The 21,751-nt window shown below is 35.6% G+C and overlaps 1 long non-coding RNA gene across 1 annotated transcript in view; it reads right to left on the reverse strand.

The window, feature by feature from the left end:
- LOC149550565 (uncharacterized) overlaps nucleotides 1-6,116 on the reverse strand; it is a 39,575-nt gene extending 33,459 nt beyond the window's left edge. Inside the window, exon 1 of the long non-coding RNA XR_016354533.1 lies at nucleotides 6,011-6,116. This is a non-coding gene — a long non-coding RNA (uncharacterized LOC149550565). The remainder of the gene's footprint in view (nucleotides 1-6,010) is intronic.
- Between the last annotated feature and the right edge of the window lie 15,635 nt (nucleotides 6,117-21,751).

Consider the following 21,751-nt stretch of genomic DNA (forward strand, 5'->3'; position numbering starts at 1 on the left):
GTGTAACCCCTTTCTTTAGATTCCTCTTGACCTTTGGATCTACAATTGCAACAGTCTTTCATTTTGGTGCCTAGGGCTTGGCAACTACTAATTCCTTTCCTTCTGATTCATCTTCTTCATCTTCATCAGTCTCCTCATCTTCCCCTTTGCCTTTTGTGACCTACAGGGGTCCCTCTCCAAGTTTACCTTCCAGATCTGCCATCATCTTCCTTTGGTATTAATTGTTTTTCTTTGAGCTTCAAGATTTGCAGGTTTCCTTTGCATGGAATGATTGGTAGATACTCATGGAGACTAGTGAGATTTAGGTGAAACTAGTAAGATACTGAGGGGTGGGTGAATCAAGATCTATAAAACTTTTATCTTCTTCAAACAAATCAAATGCATTCACCATTAACCCATCTCATATCAGCATCATGAATCATATAACCATAAAATGAAATAGATCTAATTATTCATTACATCCATAAACATGAAAGTAAATGTAAACACATAACACAAAAGATTTGGTTACCTAGAAACCCTCCAAGGTGAAGGTAAAACTGGGGTGGGGATGACACTCACAAATCTTCACTATTGCAGCAATAAAGTGTGTCTGATAAGGCTACAGAGTTTGATCACTTCTAATGATCTACTCGGTAAGGGATCTGCCCTGCTAAGAGCTTACAAGACTTATTCAGTCTACGTTGATTAAAGGATTTAAACTTACAACTAAGTGTACAGGTCTCTTAGGACCACTCTGTTAAGAGAATTACCCTAATTCACTTGCTAGAATGTATTAGTACCTGATCCTTCAGTTAGCACTCTGATGCTTGATTACAGATCTCCTCTTTCATTTTCCTTATCCTTTCTTTGATCTGATAAACTCTATTATGTACTTCATTGCTTGGTTTCTCTACCTGGTTCTTGATTCTAACATTCAAACATAGCCCCTTTCGCATACACACTTCTCTCCTTCACTCACTCATTTTCTCTCTCTTCTAATTTACGGTTTGTATCCTCCTTAAATAACCAACTAGAGAGGGTTTTGGATCATAATCAATGATCCAAATTTCTCCCATTTGTCGCTTAATCCTTCCATTTTTTGATTGGTTACACTGCCTTCATAGGGACTAATGAGCTCTGAAAAAATGCGTAAACAACTCCTTAACTGTCTCAATAATCATTAAATCATGTATAGAAGTCAGCCAAAATGGTTTACATAAGTGTTTGTGCCTTTCCAAACACATATACCAAAACTAGTTTACTCGGCACGTGAATACTCAGTACATATTGGGGTGCTCGACAATCGAAGACTTGCTCGGCTCAAACTAAAATGTGAACAAGTTCAAATGCAGCATTGCGCCTTCATTAGGTGGGTCGGTCCTAGTAATGATTGGCCAACTTTGCCTAGGAAATGACTAAATATTTGACACTGATAGGCAACATGACTTGGAGATCAATAGCTAGTATCTCTTCTGCATAGAGATGTGTGCTGAAATGTTACTTGCTATGAGTATTTTAACAAAAAGACCAAAGAGCCTACACCTAGTTAGGGACGTGAATCCATCATGATACTAAAACATAGATATAGATACTCCTACCTGGCCTACTATAGATTTGACTAGAGATTGATATATATGCTCCTACCTTGCCTACTACTCTTCTGGTATGACTGCGAGTTCTAATACTAACTCTTGAGATCAATATTAGTATGTTCAAGCAACCTCTCTACTAAGTTTGATTAGGATTGATATTGACCGCCTCCCTCCATATCAGTTCTCGTTGGATGCCCCTACTCATCTCCACCCCTCCCTGTTAGGAGTTGAATGAGCATGTCAAACTTGATACCTATAGACAATCCACTATCACTAACCCTCCTAGAGGTTTACGTCTGAGGATGGCCTTCTATGTTGAGCACTTTCTAGAGATCCGTGATGCGATTATTGTTCATCCTAGCTACCTATCTTGACATTGTAATGCCTTACATATCTCTCTGGGCTCCTTCAAAGTTGGTTCTCACCATCTTCGGGCCCAGACTGACTGTCATATGGATAGCAAAGACCGGATCTGTCAGTTGTGTACTCTAGCAGACGTCAAGAAAAAGACTCACTATATTTTTTGTTGCTCTATCTTCTATGAGATCAAGGGGAGATTTCATTGTCTCTTCCATGAGTGTTTTTCTCTTTCAGCTTTCTTCGGTTACATTGACCAGCAGTGTCTTGCACTTTACCTTCAAGAGGCTACCCTGCTCCACGATAGTACTTTACAGTCACTACTTCCTTCCCTACATACCTTTTCTCAGCTCATTACTGCCTTTTTCTCACCCTTATCTTTGTCTCGGGATGTGAAAAGGTCATCCAGTACCACCAGTCACTCCAGGTCTGTCAGACTCCGTAGCAATTTCTTTCAATAGCGACACTCCTCTAGTAGCTCACATAGACAACTCAGGGCTCATGATCACCCACAATCATATCCTTCTGTAACCGATTTCTTTTTGTCAACAAAGGACTCCTAGTCCTTGCCTTGGCACTTCTCTTCTCTTCTTGTATCTTGTTTCTTGTTTGCTTTTCCGGGCACCATTTGGTGCTCCTGCTTCTGTTAACTATCTTGTTGTAAGCTCTCAGTCCCACAGACCCTTTGTGGCCTTTTGTTGGACATTAATACTATTATCTTATCTAATCTTATCTTAAAGAGAAAACTAGCATTTGTCATAAGCTTTAATTCCTTGGTGGTGTATGCATAAGATAATGCATTATGAACTTAAAGAAAATATTGGCATTTGTTATAAAGCTTCAATTGCTTGCTAGTGTACGCGTAAGACAATCTTGTGGCACCCTTCTGGTCTACTCAAGGAGTGAATGATCTAAGAGGTATTGCCCACTTGAACATCAAATGCAGTCTTCAATTTATACCATTGTCTTCTCATATGGGTCAATCTTGAATATCAAATTTCTAAAGACTTGTTAAGAAGAAGATACATGGTTTAATGAATTTTTGTTCTCCTTATTTCCTGATCTTGAGCTATGGATCTATATCTAATGACTTATTTGAAGAGGTACAAGAAATGGTATGTTGCTTTGGGCATATTCTCTATAATGTGGGAATGTTTGGCTTCTTTGATCTACCGTCAATATCAGGAACTTACATCTATTGCTGCCATGTTTTCATCATAATCTGAATGTTACATGTTGATATTCTTTCATGTTTGGATGTTAAAGAATATCTTACTTCTGTTGATATTCTTTCATGTTTGGATATTAAAGATATCTTACTTCACATAGCTTGGCACATGTTAGTGCGGTATAAGGATATGGTTTGATTTCCAGGTTCTTTCTTTAATCTTGTTCTTCTTTGTCAATGTTTGTATTCACATTACATTGGATTTGATATTTATGGGAAGCCATGGTAATCAGTATGTTTTTGGTCATGACTTGTTCATTATTCTTGGGTGGCAACATAGAGGTTACTTGATCTCTTTGTGTGGAGAACTTGGGAGAGCTATGAAGACTACTGGTTAGAGATTATCGTTGCACTATGTGATTGAGGGATTAGCCACATCCTCTATGAACTCTACAAGAGGCAAACTTGTGTAATGGTTTGATCATGTTTTCAGATTTGACATTACCCATGCAGGAGTTTTGGGATATGTTGTTTGTTCATAGGTAGGTTATCCTTGTTACTTTGGTTCGCAAGATACTAATGTGATGATGAGTTTTCTCGTTGTATTTATTTTGGATACATGAGGTATGAAATTTGTAGGTGTGTATAGACTATTTATTAGAGAAGGATGGTTCGAATGTGAATTGTCTGTACCCACAAGATTGATTCAGCACTAATGCAGACCTTACGTAGCCTTGTTTGTGGTCACATACAAGGACTTTTTGGCTGATTGTGGGTTGATATGTTTATAACATGGAGTTCTTCCTATGATGTTTTGAATACCATAGATTGAAGTATGGTTAGCTTGATGAGTTGCAAATTGTTGTAGTTGCTATTCCAAGTCCAACTACTATGAGTAAGGCAATTACTCAGAGCCATTTGTTATGATTTGAATTTGACACTTGTACTCATCTAAATATTGGTGCAGATTTCAATGACAATTGGCATGCTACACTTTGGCATGTTCCTTGTTTAATCATGGTGACATGATGTGAGGATTTTTTTGCTTGAAGGGATGTTTCTCCCTAATTGGTGATTACTATAGGTGTATTTGCAATATATAATATCAAGTGGGAGAATGTTAGGATTAAGATATCATCTACCTTAAAAATCCTACATAACAATGCATTATTATAACATCATTGGATAGTATCCTTCTGCACTTGGGTGTATATGAAAAAAAATTATAATATGTATTCTCACCATTGTTTATAATATATTTATAAAGGACGAAGGGTTCTAGTAGCAATGGTAAAGGTGACTCGTGTACATAAATATTTAATTAATGTTGTTTCCATATGAGATGCCTCAAATGCGATGGTAAAAGACAAGTGACAAGTACAAAAGAGTGACTATGGGCTTCTCGAAGTGGGCATTTGGAAAGAGGCAACAAGTATCTCTTCATATTCCTTCATTTGTTATATGCCATGTGATGTTTCATTTCCATGTTTGGTTGCTTAGGTTAAAGGGAAATTTTTGGAGCCAAAACCTATATCCTACATATTATGATATTCGTAGGAAGCAAATCAAGGTTGAGATTAGAATAAAGAGTCATGTTTGGATGCCAAGTTTGCCGCATACAACCTCTTTACAAAACTATAAAATCAGCTCCTTGGAAGTAGAAAGTAAAACGAATAGTTGAATGTAGAGGTATTCCTTATATTGCAGGTAAAGGGACAAGCTAGAGTAAAGAGGTTGTGCACAGGGAAACAAGTGCTTCTATATTGGAGGCAAAGATAGAATTGTGTGACATGCTATGGTCTAAATCAAAGATAATGCATACTTAGCATCTCTTATTGGTGGAGTCTTTTCTTGCGATCCCTTGGAATAAAAGCATTACAAGGGTGAACAGAAGTAGGTTCTACACCATCTGCCACAATGAAACAAGAAAATAATAAAATATTAAAACAGAGATACTGATCACGTCATCCAAAAGGAGGAAACAACAAAAAACTATCCCACAAAAACATCAGACAAACCAAATAACAATCCTAATTCAGACACAGAACTGGGGTCAATTTGAAATACAAGTTCCAAGGAGAAGGACAATTTAGTTCTTTCGACGCCACCCATAGGAAGAGAGGATTCATTTCAGTCTGTTATTGCAACCATGGGGCAGAATTCACATCTAGAAAGACTGAAATATTTGGAGGACTAGAACAAATCACCTCATTAGTAGGGATGATCCTACCCAGAATCCATTGAATTTCTAAAGATAATTAAATTCAATTGCTCAACTTAGATTAAAAGTCTTCCCCAAATGGAAGGTCATGTGTGCAGAGTACATCACCCGAAATCCAAAATAGCAATGCCAAAGGGAATCCCTCCCACAGTCAAAGCACTGTAGCATGGATCTTTTGAATTCCATCTCAATTCACAGCCTGTAAACACACAGTAAAAAAAAACATACCAAGAAGCCATGAATGCATTACCAGAGAGTGCTCGATGAGCTAAAAAAAGAAGGCATGAGTGCATTCATGCTGGCTATAAGTTCTTATATGTCAATCCTAATTCGATGCTTAAAAGAAATGCACTTGAAATAGTAATAAAAAATTCACAGAAACTTCCAAATGTTCTCCAACTTAGGGATTTTTACAATTCAGGGTAATTCGCATGACCTAAAGCCGTGTCCATCAATTTAAATTACTTAGATGATGCAAATTCCCCCGAATTGTAAAAATCCCCAAGGTGGAGAACATTTAGTAAGGCTGTCATCAGACAATCCTGTGATGCATTTGAGTGTGACATATGTTTATAAATCTTAAGAATATTTTCAAACACTTACTGCACAGCAAATAATCTCAACGATTTGCCAAAAACAAAAGTTTATAGTGAAATTTATTTGAAATGAAGAATTTAAGGTTGGACGTACCTTGAGCTTGCATAGCTGGGTGTGTGAGATTGAACTGGATTGAAAATTAGTCTGAAGACGATCAGTAGCTGCCATCGCTGCCTCCCTCCTGGCGTCGTCCTCTTCCTCCATCAAGACTTGATGATGTTACACAATCTAAATGTGAAGTAAACAAGAGTTCTTGTTGACCTGGAGTCCGTGTCTTATGTGAGTCCCTATCTTATGCGAGCATTACACTCTTGCATAGGTGCCAGAAATGAGCTTACCTGTCTAACCATCTTGCCAATCAAAAGAGGTTAATCATATAATATTGCACACTACTTTAGGCAGTGGCGCCATCTGATACGAAGTAAATATAAAACCATCTAAAGTAGCATTATATAACACCATATCAAGGATAAACTAGACTACTCTATAAACCTAACAAGATATTTAAACTACTACAACAACACTAAACAATGAACAAAGTCATAAAACTAATGAAAGATGACTTATAAAGAAAAACCAATCAAGCCTTAAACTAAGAGATATAGATTCGAATAGAGAGTCCATATACTAAATCAAAAGCACCATTCAACCAAATCAAATCTCTTAAGATTCGAAGATTATCCAAACAAAACTGACACCCTACTAACCTATGTTCGCACTATGGGTAATAGAACATAGAATATCAGCCTAAATCCTAATTCTGAATTAGCCCATTAAAAGGGTTCCAAAGCATGCAAATGAGCTATACTCCCCTATAACAACTCATCAGATGCTTCAGAAACCAATCCTACCATAAATAAACCCTCATCAGAATTACTTGTCCAGAATACAAACAATTACCCTTTGTGACAATTGAATCAAACTGTAATAATGATTGAATCAAAACACCCTGGATAATGCAATCAGAATTAGGAAATACTGATAAAAACTACTTATGCAAAATATAGCATCCTGAAGAGATTATTCTAGACATGGTTATGATGTGAAAAATGCTTTATCATATAGTGTCCTAGATACAGAGCATTAATTAATCGGAACAACAGATAGCTAAGTTATCCTATCTCAGTCGTATGAGAAATTAAAACGAGCATACATTAGTAAAAAAATACAGGACAAGAATATTGAAGCCACAATTTAAGAAACCCTAATATCTAATCTCGAATTGTAACCTACCATGAGTGCAGAAACAAGCCCTAAAATCAAGAATCAAATAACCTCAAAACTAAAATCCCATAGATATTCATGTAGTAATCAACACAAAGAAACAATAATCTAATAAACTTCATATATTCTGAATAATATATATAAAAGATATAGATCGCAATCAATAGATACATTCGATAAAGTCTCTAAGCTTCTTAATAGTAAACAGAGTTCATACGTATTGATAACATAATAGATTGATCAGTCCTAAAGTCCAGCAAAAAACAATATTGAACTAGTTACCTATCTGCTACCAGAGTACTAAAACAAACGCAAAATTCTAAAAAACCATCAGTCATCACCTTACTTCTAGTAGACTATAATCACTTTAGGAATATCATTAGATACTCCTCATAATAGTTAGGCAGGAATTCAAAGTCGACTTTGGCCCTACTCATTTTTTTGGAGTTCAATGTGCAGAAATTCAGGGTGTCAAGGTTATCAAACACCACTCCCAGTTGAATGTAGGCATTGGATAGATGTAGATAATTAATTAACCAGTCTTTTCTCTCATCCACAATAATCCCTCTCCAATGAAGCAAAAAAATGGATGCTCACCTCCATTTTAGGCCACTCCCAATAAAAGGCAAGGCTCTCACGGATTACCAATAATGGACGTTGATATGTAGTTACTAAACCAGGAGACCCCAAAGGCAGCTTCATATATTGTTCTGGCAAAGGGATTCGCAGTTTATCATCTATGTTGTGTAATGCTTTTTCCAATCCCTTTATCCATGTTGGAACAAATAGGTCACATCAAAATCTGATTATGTCCCCTACCTCAACTTTTTCTCTAGCCAAGCATCCAATGAAAGACTCAATAATTTCGTTGTTAGTCCTCCATGTAAACTAGTAGTCAAAGACCCCTTCCCGAATAACCCTATTGATGACAATCTGAGTCATATCATCAACCAGGTTGAGAATTCTGTTCCATCTCTCTGGTTTTACATTTCCATAGAATGCCATAGTTCAATTTTTAGTTGCATGAAACACAAAGATATTTGAATCCATATTTAGGGACAGAAAATGACAGATGATGGAGACAAGATCTGACACCTAGTTAAAAAGGGAAAAGAAGCTCCTAGAAATAGACCAGTATGACGCTATGAGATGATGTCATCCATTATGAACTGGCCCTAGCCACTAAATAATGATATTATCATAGAATAAAGGCTACTTCCAATCGAGAATACAGGGACAATTATAAGATCATCCCATTTCATGATGAGAACAATTGCATAAAGAATAACTAAGAATCGCCACTAAGGTAGGCTGTCATATATATAGAATATGAGACTATTGTGATATGACAAAATAGGAAACAGGAGAAATACAAATAATGAATAAAACAAATGACAGTGAGAATATATATATAGTTAGTAATAAAACATATATAATGTAAGAGGAGTGATAAAAGAAAGAAGATCGGAATTGATCATCAAATATGCTTTACAATCCAGATAATCATGAAGAGGATGATCCATTTTTGAAGATCAAGGAGTTGATCCCATCTACCCCCAAATTTGCTAAATGAACTGCAATCTAGTTACCTTTCCTAAAAATATGGCAGATCCTACTATCTTCAAGCTTGTCCAACTGCACTAGGACTTCTTCTAACTATGAATTGAGTACCCAATTAGGCGTAGATTGTTTTCTAATTGCATTTAAGACAATTTGTGAGTCACCTTCTATGACAACTTTAGATAGTTTTAACATATGGCATAAATGAAGACCTTGGTTTAGAGCCTCCAATTTCGCTAGATTATTAGAGGTTGGTTCGATAGACATAACTTTTTTTGCTACCCAGTGACTAGTTTCATCATTAATGATGCATCTGATACTAGTTGCACTTGGATTACCTTGAGTGGCACCATCAAAGTTCAGTTTAGCCCAACCATTTGGTGGAGGAGCCCATCTACAGTTTTCTCTTGCCTCCTTACTATTCATTAGATAGAATAGAGGTGGATTAATCAAGTTTGGTGAGTGCTTCTTCATCTGCTCATCCCAACTGGAGAAGAATCCTTCATCTTTCAGAGAGTTTCTAAGATGCAAGTTAGTAGTCTCAACAATGCTAGCTTCCAATTTTATAATTAATTCTTCAAGTTTCATTTCTAAGTTAAGGAATATACGATGGTTCCTTTCCTTCCAAATTTCCCATACCAAAATGGAGGGACAAATATTCCAAAGCTTATTATATACACCTTTGACTAAATTCATGGGTCATCCCTTAAGAAGATCACATAGTGATTTCAGGAAAGGGGTGGACCATCCCAGCATGTGCCTAAGCCATTCCCAACAGCTTTGGGAGAAAGAACAATTAAAAAGAATGTGATCAGCATCTTCGTTGTCTTGTTTGTAGAGAACACATCTAGAAGGACCCTGAAAATTGAGTTTACAAAGCTTGTCCATGGTCAGAATTCTATTTTGGAAAGCCAAGCATAAAAAGAATCCTGCTTTTGGAAGGCATGAAGAATCCCAACACAACTGTAGCAGGATATCCACTTTGTCCCAATTTTGGAAATCTAATAAGGCCCTATATCCATTTTTAATGCAATACTTCCCATCATTAGAGGCTACCCAAATAAGTTCATCTTTCTTTTCTGATTGCTTAGTCCTCCTATCTCGTAATAATTTTTGGCAAACTTTAACTGACTCACTATCCATACCCATGCCCTCCAAAGATTTCCACACCCATTTAGGACTACCATCAACATAAACCATAGTCTTGTAATCACAGACTTTGTTGCCCCACAGATTAATAAGTGTATCTTTGAGATCCCTTGGGATATAGCTCTGATATAGGGGTGGATGTCCATCCCAAGAATCTTCCCAAAAAAAGGCCTCATCACCCTTACCAAAATCCCACGTTAAAAACTTACAGATTAAATGGTGGCATTTTAACATAAAGTTCCAACTTTCTGATCTTGTAGGAGGATTTTTCATTCTAAAAATCGAAAGCGGGTCCTCTACATTAAGATATTTATTGTGTGGATTTTTTACCCATTTGTGCTCTCTTTCCTTATAGAGATGCCAGATAAGTTTCGCCCCTAGGGCTTCATTTTGCCATAGGAGATTCTTGATCCCTAGCCCACCCAAATCCTTAGGTTTACAAATGTTCTCCCTTTGGATCAACGCCAATTTTTTGTCCTCTTCACAATCCTTCCAAAGAAAATTTTGCAATTTGGATTTGAATTTGAGGAGGTGTCATTTGGATATAGGAAGACAAAATAACGGGAAGGTTGGAATGGTTGACAACACATATCTAATCTTGGTGCTTTTCTCAGCCTTTGTAAGCCATTTATCCTTCCAATAGCCAAGCTTAGCATCCATTTTTTCCAAGGTGTTACACCATGCCTTACTCGATTTCAATCCTCTCTCTAAGGAAATTTCGAGATACTTGCAGGGAAATAAACCTTTTTTATATCCCATGATCTTGCATATTTGTTGCTCTATATCTAGTCTCGTATTGATAAAGAAAAATTTGGATTTAAGCTCATTGACTTTCTGTCTGGAGGCTTCCATATATATTTTTATGATGGTTTTTAGCCAAGCGCCTCTTTGACTATATTTTTTTCGGGCAAGATGGTATCATCCGCATATTGTTGGTGGTAATGTTAGGCATATTTCTAGTAATAGTAATACTTGAAATCCTTTTCTTTTTATGTGCATCAGTCACTGCTCTCCCAAATGCTTCTACCATGATGATGTAAAGAGAGGGAGATAGTGGATCTCCTTGTCTAATGCCCCTTGATATATCAAAAAAACCTTCCAGCATTCAATTTATGAGGATTAAGATTTTGGGGGTGGATATAAATTTGAAAATGAAGTTGATCCATTGATGGGAAAACCCAAAGGCATCCAAAACCTTACATAAGAACCTCTAATCAACCATATCATAAGCTTTTTGAATGTCCAATTTCATGAACATGCACGCCTCTTTGTTCTTACACACTGAATGAATAGTCTCTTGAATGGTAATAATTCCATCAAGAATAGATCTTCCTGGTGTAAAGTTAGTTTGTTCCTCTGATATTATTTTAGGAAGGATACCTTTAAGCCTATTAGCTAGGATCTTGGAAAAAACTTTGTACACAGTATTGCAAAGTGCGATCGATCTAAAATCACCTGGGGTCTCAGGATTAGCCTTTTTAGGGATCAAAGTGAGAAAACAATGATTGATTTTTGATAAAAGAGCACCCCCATTCCTAGAGGCTTCAATTGCCTTCCATAGATATGAACCTATAATATCCCAGCATGATTGGAAAAAGAAGGCCTGAAAACCATTTGGGCCTGGGGATTTATCTAGATTCATATCAAAGATTACCTTCCTGACTTCTTCCAATGTTATAGATTTGTTTAAAACCTTATTAACTTCAGTTGTAACAATTTTTGGGATTACTTTAAGAAGATTAGCTTGTACTATTTTGTTTGAACCTTCGTGATTATTTAAAATATTCTGATAGTATTTGATCAAGGTATCTGCAATTTCACTTGGATTATTAGTTAGAATGGCCAAGTGATTTTTGACACAAGTTATTCTAGTCTTTAACCTGTTATATAAAGTGGAGTTATAAAAGAATTTTGTATTTTGATCCCCTTCAGCTAGTCATCTCTCTTTTGATTTTTGTCTCCAAAAAATTTCCTCTTTAGTTAATAAATCCTCTTGCCTTCCTAATAAATCTTTTTCTAATAGATAGTTGTCATTGTTCGTACCTTTACTAATTACTTCCACATTTAAATCTTTTAGTTGCTTCTCTATATCTAGTTTTTCTTTAAAGATGTTATTGAAATGTTCCTTATTCCATTTAAGTATTCGTTCCTTGAGCATCTTCATTTTGGAGACAAAAAAAAACATCTTTGAGCCTTCAAAACTATCTTGTGCCCACCATTCTTTAATATTATTGGTGAAACTTGGATCTAAGAACCACATTTTTTCACATTTAAATGAATTCCTAGCCGGTTTATGTGGCTCTAAAAATTCAAATCTGACTTGAAAATGATCTGACCCAGCAATAGGCAACATAGTAGATTGAATATTTAGATTATTATTATCCAAATTACCTTTAATCAAGAACCTATCAAGTTTTTCAGCAATTTATGTGAAGTCCTTTCTCCTATTATTCCATGTGTAAATCCCATTACTAATTGGAATATCAATCAACTTATGCGAAAAGCACCAATCTTTGAAGTCTTTATATGCTTGTGATAATTGTTTATTGCCACCTACCTTTTCACTAATATCTAAAATTGTGTTGCAGTCACCCCCTACTAGAAACAAACTGCCCTTATGATTATTCATGAATAGGCCAATATCTTCCCAAACTAATTTTTTATCGAGATTGCTAATAGGACCATAAACATTAATGAGAATAAACCTAAGATTTGATTTTAAACTTTGTACACTACCACTAATCCAGTTGTTACTATTATATAGAGTGTTTATACAAACCTTCATGGGATCCCAAAGGATGCCTAAACCCCCAGAAGCCCCTAACGATTCTTGAAAAATAGAACTCCAAAGACCTAACATCTTATCTAGTTTAACTCCTTCTAGCTTATTTAATTTAGTTTCCTGAATTAGAACAATATTAGATTCAAAGGCTTTGAAGTTATGTTTTAATAACCTCTTTATGCTAGGGGCATTAAGACCCTTAGCATTCCATGTGGTGATCTTCATACCTCCTCAGGAAGGCACTTCCGCTTCCCACTGTTGAAAATCTGTTCTATCTTTTGTTGTTCTCTATTGTGTCCATCTGCTTCCCTGAGCTCTTTTAATGATCTTCTTCCTCTTTTACCTTTCATTTTTCCACTAATAGGAGATTTGAGACCTTGATTCATATGAATCCCAAGCTGATCTAAACATGATTTCACCTTTTGAATAGTAGACATCTTCTCGACAACATTCTTTTCATTTTCTTCATTTTCAAATTCTTTAAATGTCTAATTTAGGAGACTAGAATGCTTCCCTGAGTCTAAATCAAATCCAACTTTGCTGTCATTGCTGATATCTGTTGGTGTTTGAAACTATTGAGCAACAAAATGCTTAATATCACAGGGAAATTACTCACACAATCTAAGGATAGCCAATTCCTAATAGCAATTATATGAATAAACCACTTTGACCCAACTTCAACAAAACCAAAAATGGTTTTCTAGTCTTTAGGCTCCACTAAACCAACGTGAGTATGCCTAGGGATGATTCTAATGCAAACTGTGGTATGAAATTATCTTAGTTTCATTCTGATTCTCATCTTTTACCCTTAGGCACATACACAATTTATCAATTTTCTCTAAAAATCTTCTCAAATCTATAGGCATCCCCTATAAGTAGATCTTGTTATAAATCTCCTCTGGTTTACTAGTATTCCTAGAATTAGTGGCTATCTAAGACTCAGAAAGCTATATGCAAATGAGTGGTAACTAGCATTTGTAGCTTTAAACAAAATGGAATAAAATGGTTTTGATTTTTTTTTAAAAATGATTTGATATGTTGCAGCAGAATTTACCCTTGCTCACTTCTGACTTATGTGACCAGTGCCTTATCCATTAGGCATAAAATTAACTATTGGCAGGAGATCTAATTCAAAAAAAACTTGTAAATGAATTAATCAATTGTAATCACCAATTTCCATTCTTATGAAGTATCCTTTCTATAAACTCATAAACCCTACTGATTCATTAAAGCATTTCTATAATTCTTTGAATTAAAAGAAACGGTGATATCAGCATACAACCCATCCAAATTGCATTCAGCCAATTTAAACTTTATTTGAAATGACTTCAAAGTAGACAAACCCATAAAAAGGAGATAGAAATTGATGACACAAATATAGTGTAAATACCCCTTTGTATTATCCTTCCAGATGACTAATATAATGACCAATAGAAATCAATTGAAAGCCCAGAATAGATTGCTATTTTTGTCATTCCAATGTGTCATCAGAGAGTACAAGTGGAAGCAAACTCAAAAAAACTACATACTATTGGGCTGATTGTCTGTGCTTTTCTTGAGAAACACAAAAATTATACAAGTTTTTGGACCCTCACATTGCCTTGAAAACTCATTTATATAGGCATGAGTTGCAATAAGCAAAGGGAAAATGTGATTGATAGGTGTCCTTTTACAAAAATGAGTACATCAACCTTTTTCAAAAATATCTGGACACCTTAATTCAAAAAGAAACAAAAAATAGTTGTAGATGACAGCTGGAGCATAAGATCTTTAATTTTGTCTTTTTCTTTAACTGTTCCCTGTTGGTATGGCTTTGATTTTTGCAATCGCTTCCTAGACAAATAGTTCTCTTTTGGTGGGCCATTTACATTCCTTGACTTTTGTTAGTTCATCAACAGTTTTCTGCCACCTGGCATCAATAATTACCCTTCCTTCTATGTCAAACCTATTCATTTCAGTTTCAACTTTGAATAGGGTATCAATTAGTTCATTAAAAACATACTCATCAATATCATTTTGAAAAATGGGTGCCACCTGTGGCAAGTCTACAATATGGTCAAAATAATTAGACCATTCATTGAAATCTTTCATTTTGTCATTAGAATTAGTAACAAGAAGAATTAAAGAATAAAAACCATTTGTCAGCACTTTCATTTTGCTTTGAATTACTGCCATCTTCCTTGTGAAAATTTGCAATAATTCTTTCAGTTTATCCATACCTTCCTTCATAGTAATAACTTTATCTAGGAGATCTAGCTTCTTGGCTAACAAGGGTATCAACCTATCAAAGAATTGCATATATGGCCCCCATTGTTGAAAAATAGGCTCAAGCCATCCAATTGCATCCTTGCATACTTGTTCTACAAATTGTAGATTGATGAATGCATTATAAGCATCTTGAGATATTCTTTTCAGAGTGCTTATTCTATGATTTAATACATTTATCAAAGCATTTTTCTTGGTGGCACTGTTAGATTGGGAAGCTCCTGTCTCCACACTAATCATAGGCACTGGCACTATTACCCCTATAGATATCTCCTTTGTTTGGGCCTCTACTTCTACAGTGTGCCTTTCTTCTATTTCCTGCCTTGGTGCATGTTCTACTTCTAAAGCTACCTTGAGTTGTTCCTTGAGGGATACTATTTCTGCTTCTAAATTCTATATCTTCCCCTCCAACTCTTCTATCTTTTGTTTTTGCAAATGGCTCATCATGAGCTCTTCTTCATACAACTTCCTTATATCTAAACATTCATTATACAATGAAGCTAGCTTGTCTTCAATTTTTTCCACCTTTACTTCATTCATGAGAGCAAAGTGTTTGACTAAGCTAGAGATTTCTTTCCCAGTAGTGTTCTCCAAGGTCCACACAATCATGTTGCCTTGTGGAGTTTCCTCTATATCCATCACTTTGGGATTTTTAGTGTTAGGGGCCATAGTCGACATTGCTAGGGTTTTTCTGTCTATATTAAACCCTGGCCCTCTTTTAAAACCCTCACTGCTAGAGGCTTCATAACTGATAGCTTTGTCTTGTCTTCTCATTTGATCCAAAACAAATGCCCTTTCAATATCCCGATGTGGTATAAGAATCATACCACTCCCTAGCCTCTGCAGGGGTCATTCTTTCAGTCTCAGGATCATATGCAAGCAGTTTGTCCACCGGTTCTTTATTCTTCTCAAGGTCTTCTCCTAGCATAAGGCTCAAAGTGTGCTCATTTTGTTTTATTTTATACAAGAAATTTTTAAACTCTGATGATTTAATAAAATCACCATCTTCTATAATTTGTCAAATCGGATGAGCCTGTCATCCAATCTTGAAGTTGCAATTTGTAAATTAGTGGAAGCCTTTCCTACTTTAGTAGCTTGTTGATATAGATAATTTTGCCTAATTTCAGAAAAATACTCATCATTTCCTAGGATTACCTGCAAAGCTCTACTCACTACCTTCTCCAAGATATGCATTGTTTTTTGTCATTTATTTCCCTTAGGGACCCATGTTGAGATTGATGGTTGTTCTTCTTCTAACTCATCCTTCAGCTACACATCTAGTTTAGGTGATTCCCTATTTACAGTGGGCTCTTCTCCTTCTGGTTCATGTGGCATTTGGGATATTATGTAGTCAAAATTCTCCACCATTTTCTTTAAATTTTTAGGATAGGGCACTTATGTGTAAAAACCCTTAAAATTAGGATTTGTTCTCCTCAAAGCCTCTTCTACCTTCCTAATTTCACCATACTTTTCAAGTAGCTCATTAGCCTCTCCTGTTGCTACTATATTTGCAATCAAATCCTCAACAGTAGGTTTGCTTGGAGGCAGGACATATCCCCTAATGGCCTTAACCTCATTGGTAATATAATTTTTAGGGTCAGACATCCTATATGGCCCAGTAGCAAATTTATATTGGCTGAAATACTCACTCAATTACTCATATGCATTTTTCCCAATTTCAAAATCCCCTATTCTAAAAGTTCTACAAACAAATGCATGCTTGTGTAAGGTAGGGGGGATCATTTCCTTGTTCATCAATAGAAATTGCCAAAAGAATTCAATAATGGCCAATCTGGGGGCTAAATATTTGGGTAAAATGTGAGGATGCTATGGACATGCATATACCCTAAATGATGTGTACTCCTTAAACAAAAAGATGTCCCCCCAATTATGATCTATCCTATTTTTCTCATCTAGGAAAGTAGGTCTAAGAAAAGGTCTTAAAACAATTGGTGCTCTGAAAAAGGTATGGTCTACCATCCTCATAATAATAGAACTAAAAAAATTAAAGAACACAAGGGCATTTGAATAATAGAAATCCTTATGCCGAATACGAGTCCAGAGTTGCATAGGTAACTCACCAAATTCATCAAAAATTTGATCAATGAAGTCCCCGCTGATGTATCCAATGTTGTTATATAAGATAAGGTGCATCAGCAGTGAATAATGGTGGAACTTGAAGTCTTTCATCTCTCCCTTCTTTGCATTACAAATCTGCATATGCATACTATTAATGATGAAGGCTACATAATCATACTCCTTGTAGTGGAAAGGGTCTTGTATATCACATGCCATCAGAAAAACGAAACCATACACACAATCTTCTGCACCATCACTTCCCATCACTTTGTGCAACCCATACACTATGTTTTTGAAATAATTCTTAAATCTACTCGAAGGTAGAAAATCCCCCACCTTTTTTGGAAGTAACCCTGCCTTTTTTACCTTGTAAGGAATATGTGGCAGCATAACATTGTTCACAAAGTATGTTTTATTCTTGTCAAACTTTCCTTGTAAATATGCAATGTCAATAGGTACATCCATTTGTCCCATTAATCCAAAGGCCTCAACAAAAGAAGTTTTGTCCAACATGCATAGTATACTCCCATTATGCTTATGGAATGTTCTGGTTATTGTATTGTAGGAATTCATTAGGGCTTTCAAAAAATCAACATCAATGAACACTTCTAGAAATATCAATTTTTCCATACTTCTATTTCATGGGTTACACACTGGCACATTTTCTATTCTATTCTAATAGTAGTACATACAAATATCATAACCAGTCACTCTAGGGAATTTAGCATCTCCAACAAAAATATATGGGTCTTGGAAAACATGATCATTTTTTGAAATCCCATTTGATGATCCTGGGAGAATTTTTAGCCAATCCTCAGCATGCTTATTTGGTTTCCTAACCCTTGTCTTCTTCTTAGTCTTAGCAGTAGATTTCTTCCTTTTTCCTTCAAGTGTGACCTCTACAACATCGTCACCCTCGTCTTCAACTTCGACTTCTTCTTCATGCATTTCTTCAACTTCCTTGTCTGCCATCTTCTCTATAAGTATGCTCGCGACTCTTTACACAGGATACACAAAATTCTGCAACTGGTAGATTTCAGAATGGAACAGAAAACAAATTCTTCGAAGTCGCAAATGTTTTGTTATTTAATTAAACCCTTGATGTTTTAATCATGCAACTACTAGCTTTGTTAATAAATTTGGCATGCACGAGCTTTAAAACTATTCATGCAAGTTGTCATCAAGGTATATCAGCTACGGAATTTGATTCTGATGTACTTTTCAAAGCTCTATTTTACTTGGCTATGGCGATTTTGTCTTTCCTGCTTACTTGGCATGACACATCAGCTGCTTTCTTTCAAATTATGGTCTCCCATTCTTACGCTTAGTCAAACTTCAATCTTCGTAACACCGGAGATACCCCTGATGAATTTCTACGTTCACTCAAAGACGCTTCAACATACCCTAATCGTAAGAACGTAATGATGTCTTGGCACTATATTGAAAATCCCTTTTACATTCTTATGATGACCTTTACCCTCTATGACCTCAAACCTTTTCACTTGATACTTTCGTTCTTATGATTTAGACTTTCATCGTATAAGCATAAAACCCTTATCATAGCCTTCTTCACCCTTTACACCTATATGCAACCCTTTACACCGCAACATCAAAAACCTGTTTACTGACACCTTTGATCTCAAGATTCAACTATTCCTTGTATGAGCATAAAACCCTTGCTAAGGCTTTCCTTTTACCCTTTTTATTTCTCCTTTACGCCCTTACGAGTTGCCTTTACCTCGTAACCTTGAAGAGCCTTCTCAGATGATATCCTGCTCTTACGTTTACCCTTTCTCGTAGAAGTGTAAAGCCTTCTCTTCATCTCCTTTATCTACCCTTTTACGCTTGTAATACCCCAAAATTGGCTCATTGCCATTATACCAATTCTGGTCTATTTTTGATAATTTCTAAGTCCTATTCTAATAGGCAATTCTCATTCTGCTATTCGCTACTTGACTTAATTGTCAGATGCAGAAAAACCCTAATCTGCATTCATCATATTTCTTATTTAATTCCTATAGTACGTACTCATATTAGTTGCATTAAACCTACTTGATTTAATTATAATTTAATTATTAAGTGTTTATACTTTAATTAAATTAAATTATATCCTAAGGCGATTGTACTATGGAATTAAATTTATTTAATTTAATAAATACGCCTATCTTGATTAATTAAATGTAATTATTTAATTAAATGGGAAAGGTATTTCTAATTAATTAAACGAAATTATTTAATTAAATGGAGTACTTACTTCTAATTAATTAAACAAAGTTATTTAATTAAATGGGAAGCCATTGCTAATTAATTAAATGAAGTTATTTAATTAAATAAGAAAAGTGTCTCTAATTAATTAAAGATTATTTAATTAAATAGAAAAAGTAATTATGAGAGCATATCTCATTTTATTAATTTAAATATCTCAACAAAATCTCTCTTCAGTTCAAAAAGGGAAATTTCCAGTTCATTATTGATAAAAAATGAGTTAAATCAATTAACTCCTTTTTCTACTCAAATTAAATCAGTTAACTCCTTATTTTACTCAAATTAAATCTGTTAACTCCCTTTAATTTGGGAATCTCCCTTTATGATTGAACCTCATCTTCAATCTTGACCGTTGATCCAAATTGATCTCAACCGTTGATGGATTTCAGGAAAGTCTATTTAAGAGACCCTCATCTCTTCATTTTGGAGGATGAATTTGGAGAATTTGCATCAAATTGCTGTTGGAATTCATACTCACATTTGCTCATATTTTTACATACATCTTGCATTCTTAGTTTAGATTCATCTAGCCTAATAATGCATGCATTTTTAGTTTAACATCTTTTATTTCTTAGAATAATTGCTTGTACTTCATCTAGATTACTTGCATATTCATATAGCTTAAATTGCATTCAAATCCTTCGTTCTTATAGGGTCTGGTTGCCTGCACCTTGATTCTGAGGATATTAACAGGCAAAATCCCTTTAGATAGAAGGCAACAGGTCGCTTTGTAGGCTGATTTTTAGATGAACAATCCAATGTTCATTTTGGGATGAATCCGCATACAATGACTGTGTTGAAGTGTGTGTGTTAGAAGAGGCCACATATTCACGCATACATTTCTGGCGCCCACCGTAGGGCTCAAAAATTAGTTTTTCTAGCCTCTTTCTGTATTTTTTTAATCATTTTTTGTTCTCTGTCCATACTGTTCCATATAGATTCGGGAATCTTCACACGAGACTATACATTTTGGCGTGAGAATCAAGAATCTTCGCGCGAAGATTTTTTTCGCATCACGCGAGAAAGTTCATTGGTGCGTGAAACCTGTTTCTTCGCGCGAGCCGAATATAATTTCGCGTGAGCCGAATTTAATTTCGCACGGGCCGTAAAACTTCTGCGTGTGGATTGTCAAGAATTTCGCGCGAAACTCTACTGACAGAGACAATTTTTTGCATTATTTTTCGTGTTTTCTGGTTTTTCTGCTGACTGTTCGCAGTTTCTCGTGTTTCTATGTTTTCTGATTTTTTTTGGAATAGCATAACAACGGTTTGCAGGACAATGGGAAAAGCATGCTAAAGTTGTCAGAAATAGGTAAACATCTACTAAGCACGTTGCGAGGATTACTAGGTAATTCTTTTTGATTGATAACACTTCATTTGGAGCTAAAATGAACATCTCTTGTGTCAAGTTTGTGTGTGTATTTTCTTTCATGTTCTCATTTTACGACACATGCATAATTTGATACTAGGTTGTGATCTCTATTAGTTTCATCTAGCAGGCTTCGTCTTAGTGATAGATCTAATTAGCTATCTTGGGTTATTGGACTCGCTAATCCGTCGGCCCCTCGTTCCACCCCACGGTTGCAAGCTCAACACCACATTAAATAGGGGAGAGTTCTACAGGACATAAGCGTTAAAGGCTCCACAAGGCAACCCTTTTGTGCTTTCTAGAACTCACTAATTTCTGATTTGTGGACTCGTTTTGGCTTGTGTGAGAGGTTAAATGTTCCACATCTTTGGACTCACCTCACATTAGTTAAAGCGTTAAGTGTACCACCTTGTTCTTTTTTATTGCTTTTGGATAGATTTGTTTTCAGGAATTAACATATGTACACACATAGTAATTAAGCCCCCATGAACACTATTCGTGGATCTTGAGGGAGTGGGTTCCTAGTGAAACTCCTCTCTAAGATGGATTCCTTGTAGGCGGGGAGGATACTTTGAGCATCTCGTAGATAGATGAATCTTCAACTTGTTGATTAAGGTATCCTTTCTCTGGAGAGGTTGATAGATCACTGGGAGTTGATATCATAGGTCTTTAAGAGATACTCTTAGTTTAGCGTGTCGGATTAATCTGTCTGCTTTGATTGGGCTAAAAGTGAAAAGGTGTCAAAACCTTGAATTTGGAAGCTAATTCCCCTTGTGATACAATATTGTGAGTCGGTCACCTTTAGAGAGGGTTAACCGTAGCAGACAATCCCTCTACAAGGCGAACTGCATTGACTTAAGTGGCTCAAAATACATTTTAATTTTTTTTGTGCAATCCAAATCTTTCTGATACTTTGCAATTATTGGTATCTTTTCAACTCAAACTTGGTCCTTCGGATCTCAAAATCACTTCTGATCTCTTCATATTTCTTCAAATCATTCTGATCTCTTTATATTTCTTCAGATCATTCTGACCTCTTTATATTTCTTCTGATCATTCTGATCTCTTCATATTTCTTTAGATCATTCTGATCTCTTCATATTTCTTTTGATCGTTCTGATCTCTTCTTTATTTTTCAGATC

This window comes from Cupressus sempervirens, chromosome 7 (genome assembly GCF_028749045.1).
Source record: "Cupressus sempervirens isolate cs-2001-9-10 chromosome 7, ASM2874904v1, whole genome shotgun sequence".
Taxonomy (NCBI): Eukaryota; Viridiplantae; Streptophyta; class Pinopsida; order Cupressales; family Cupressaceae; genus Cupressus; species Cupressus sempervirens.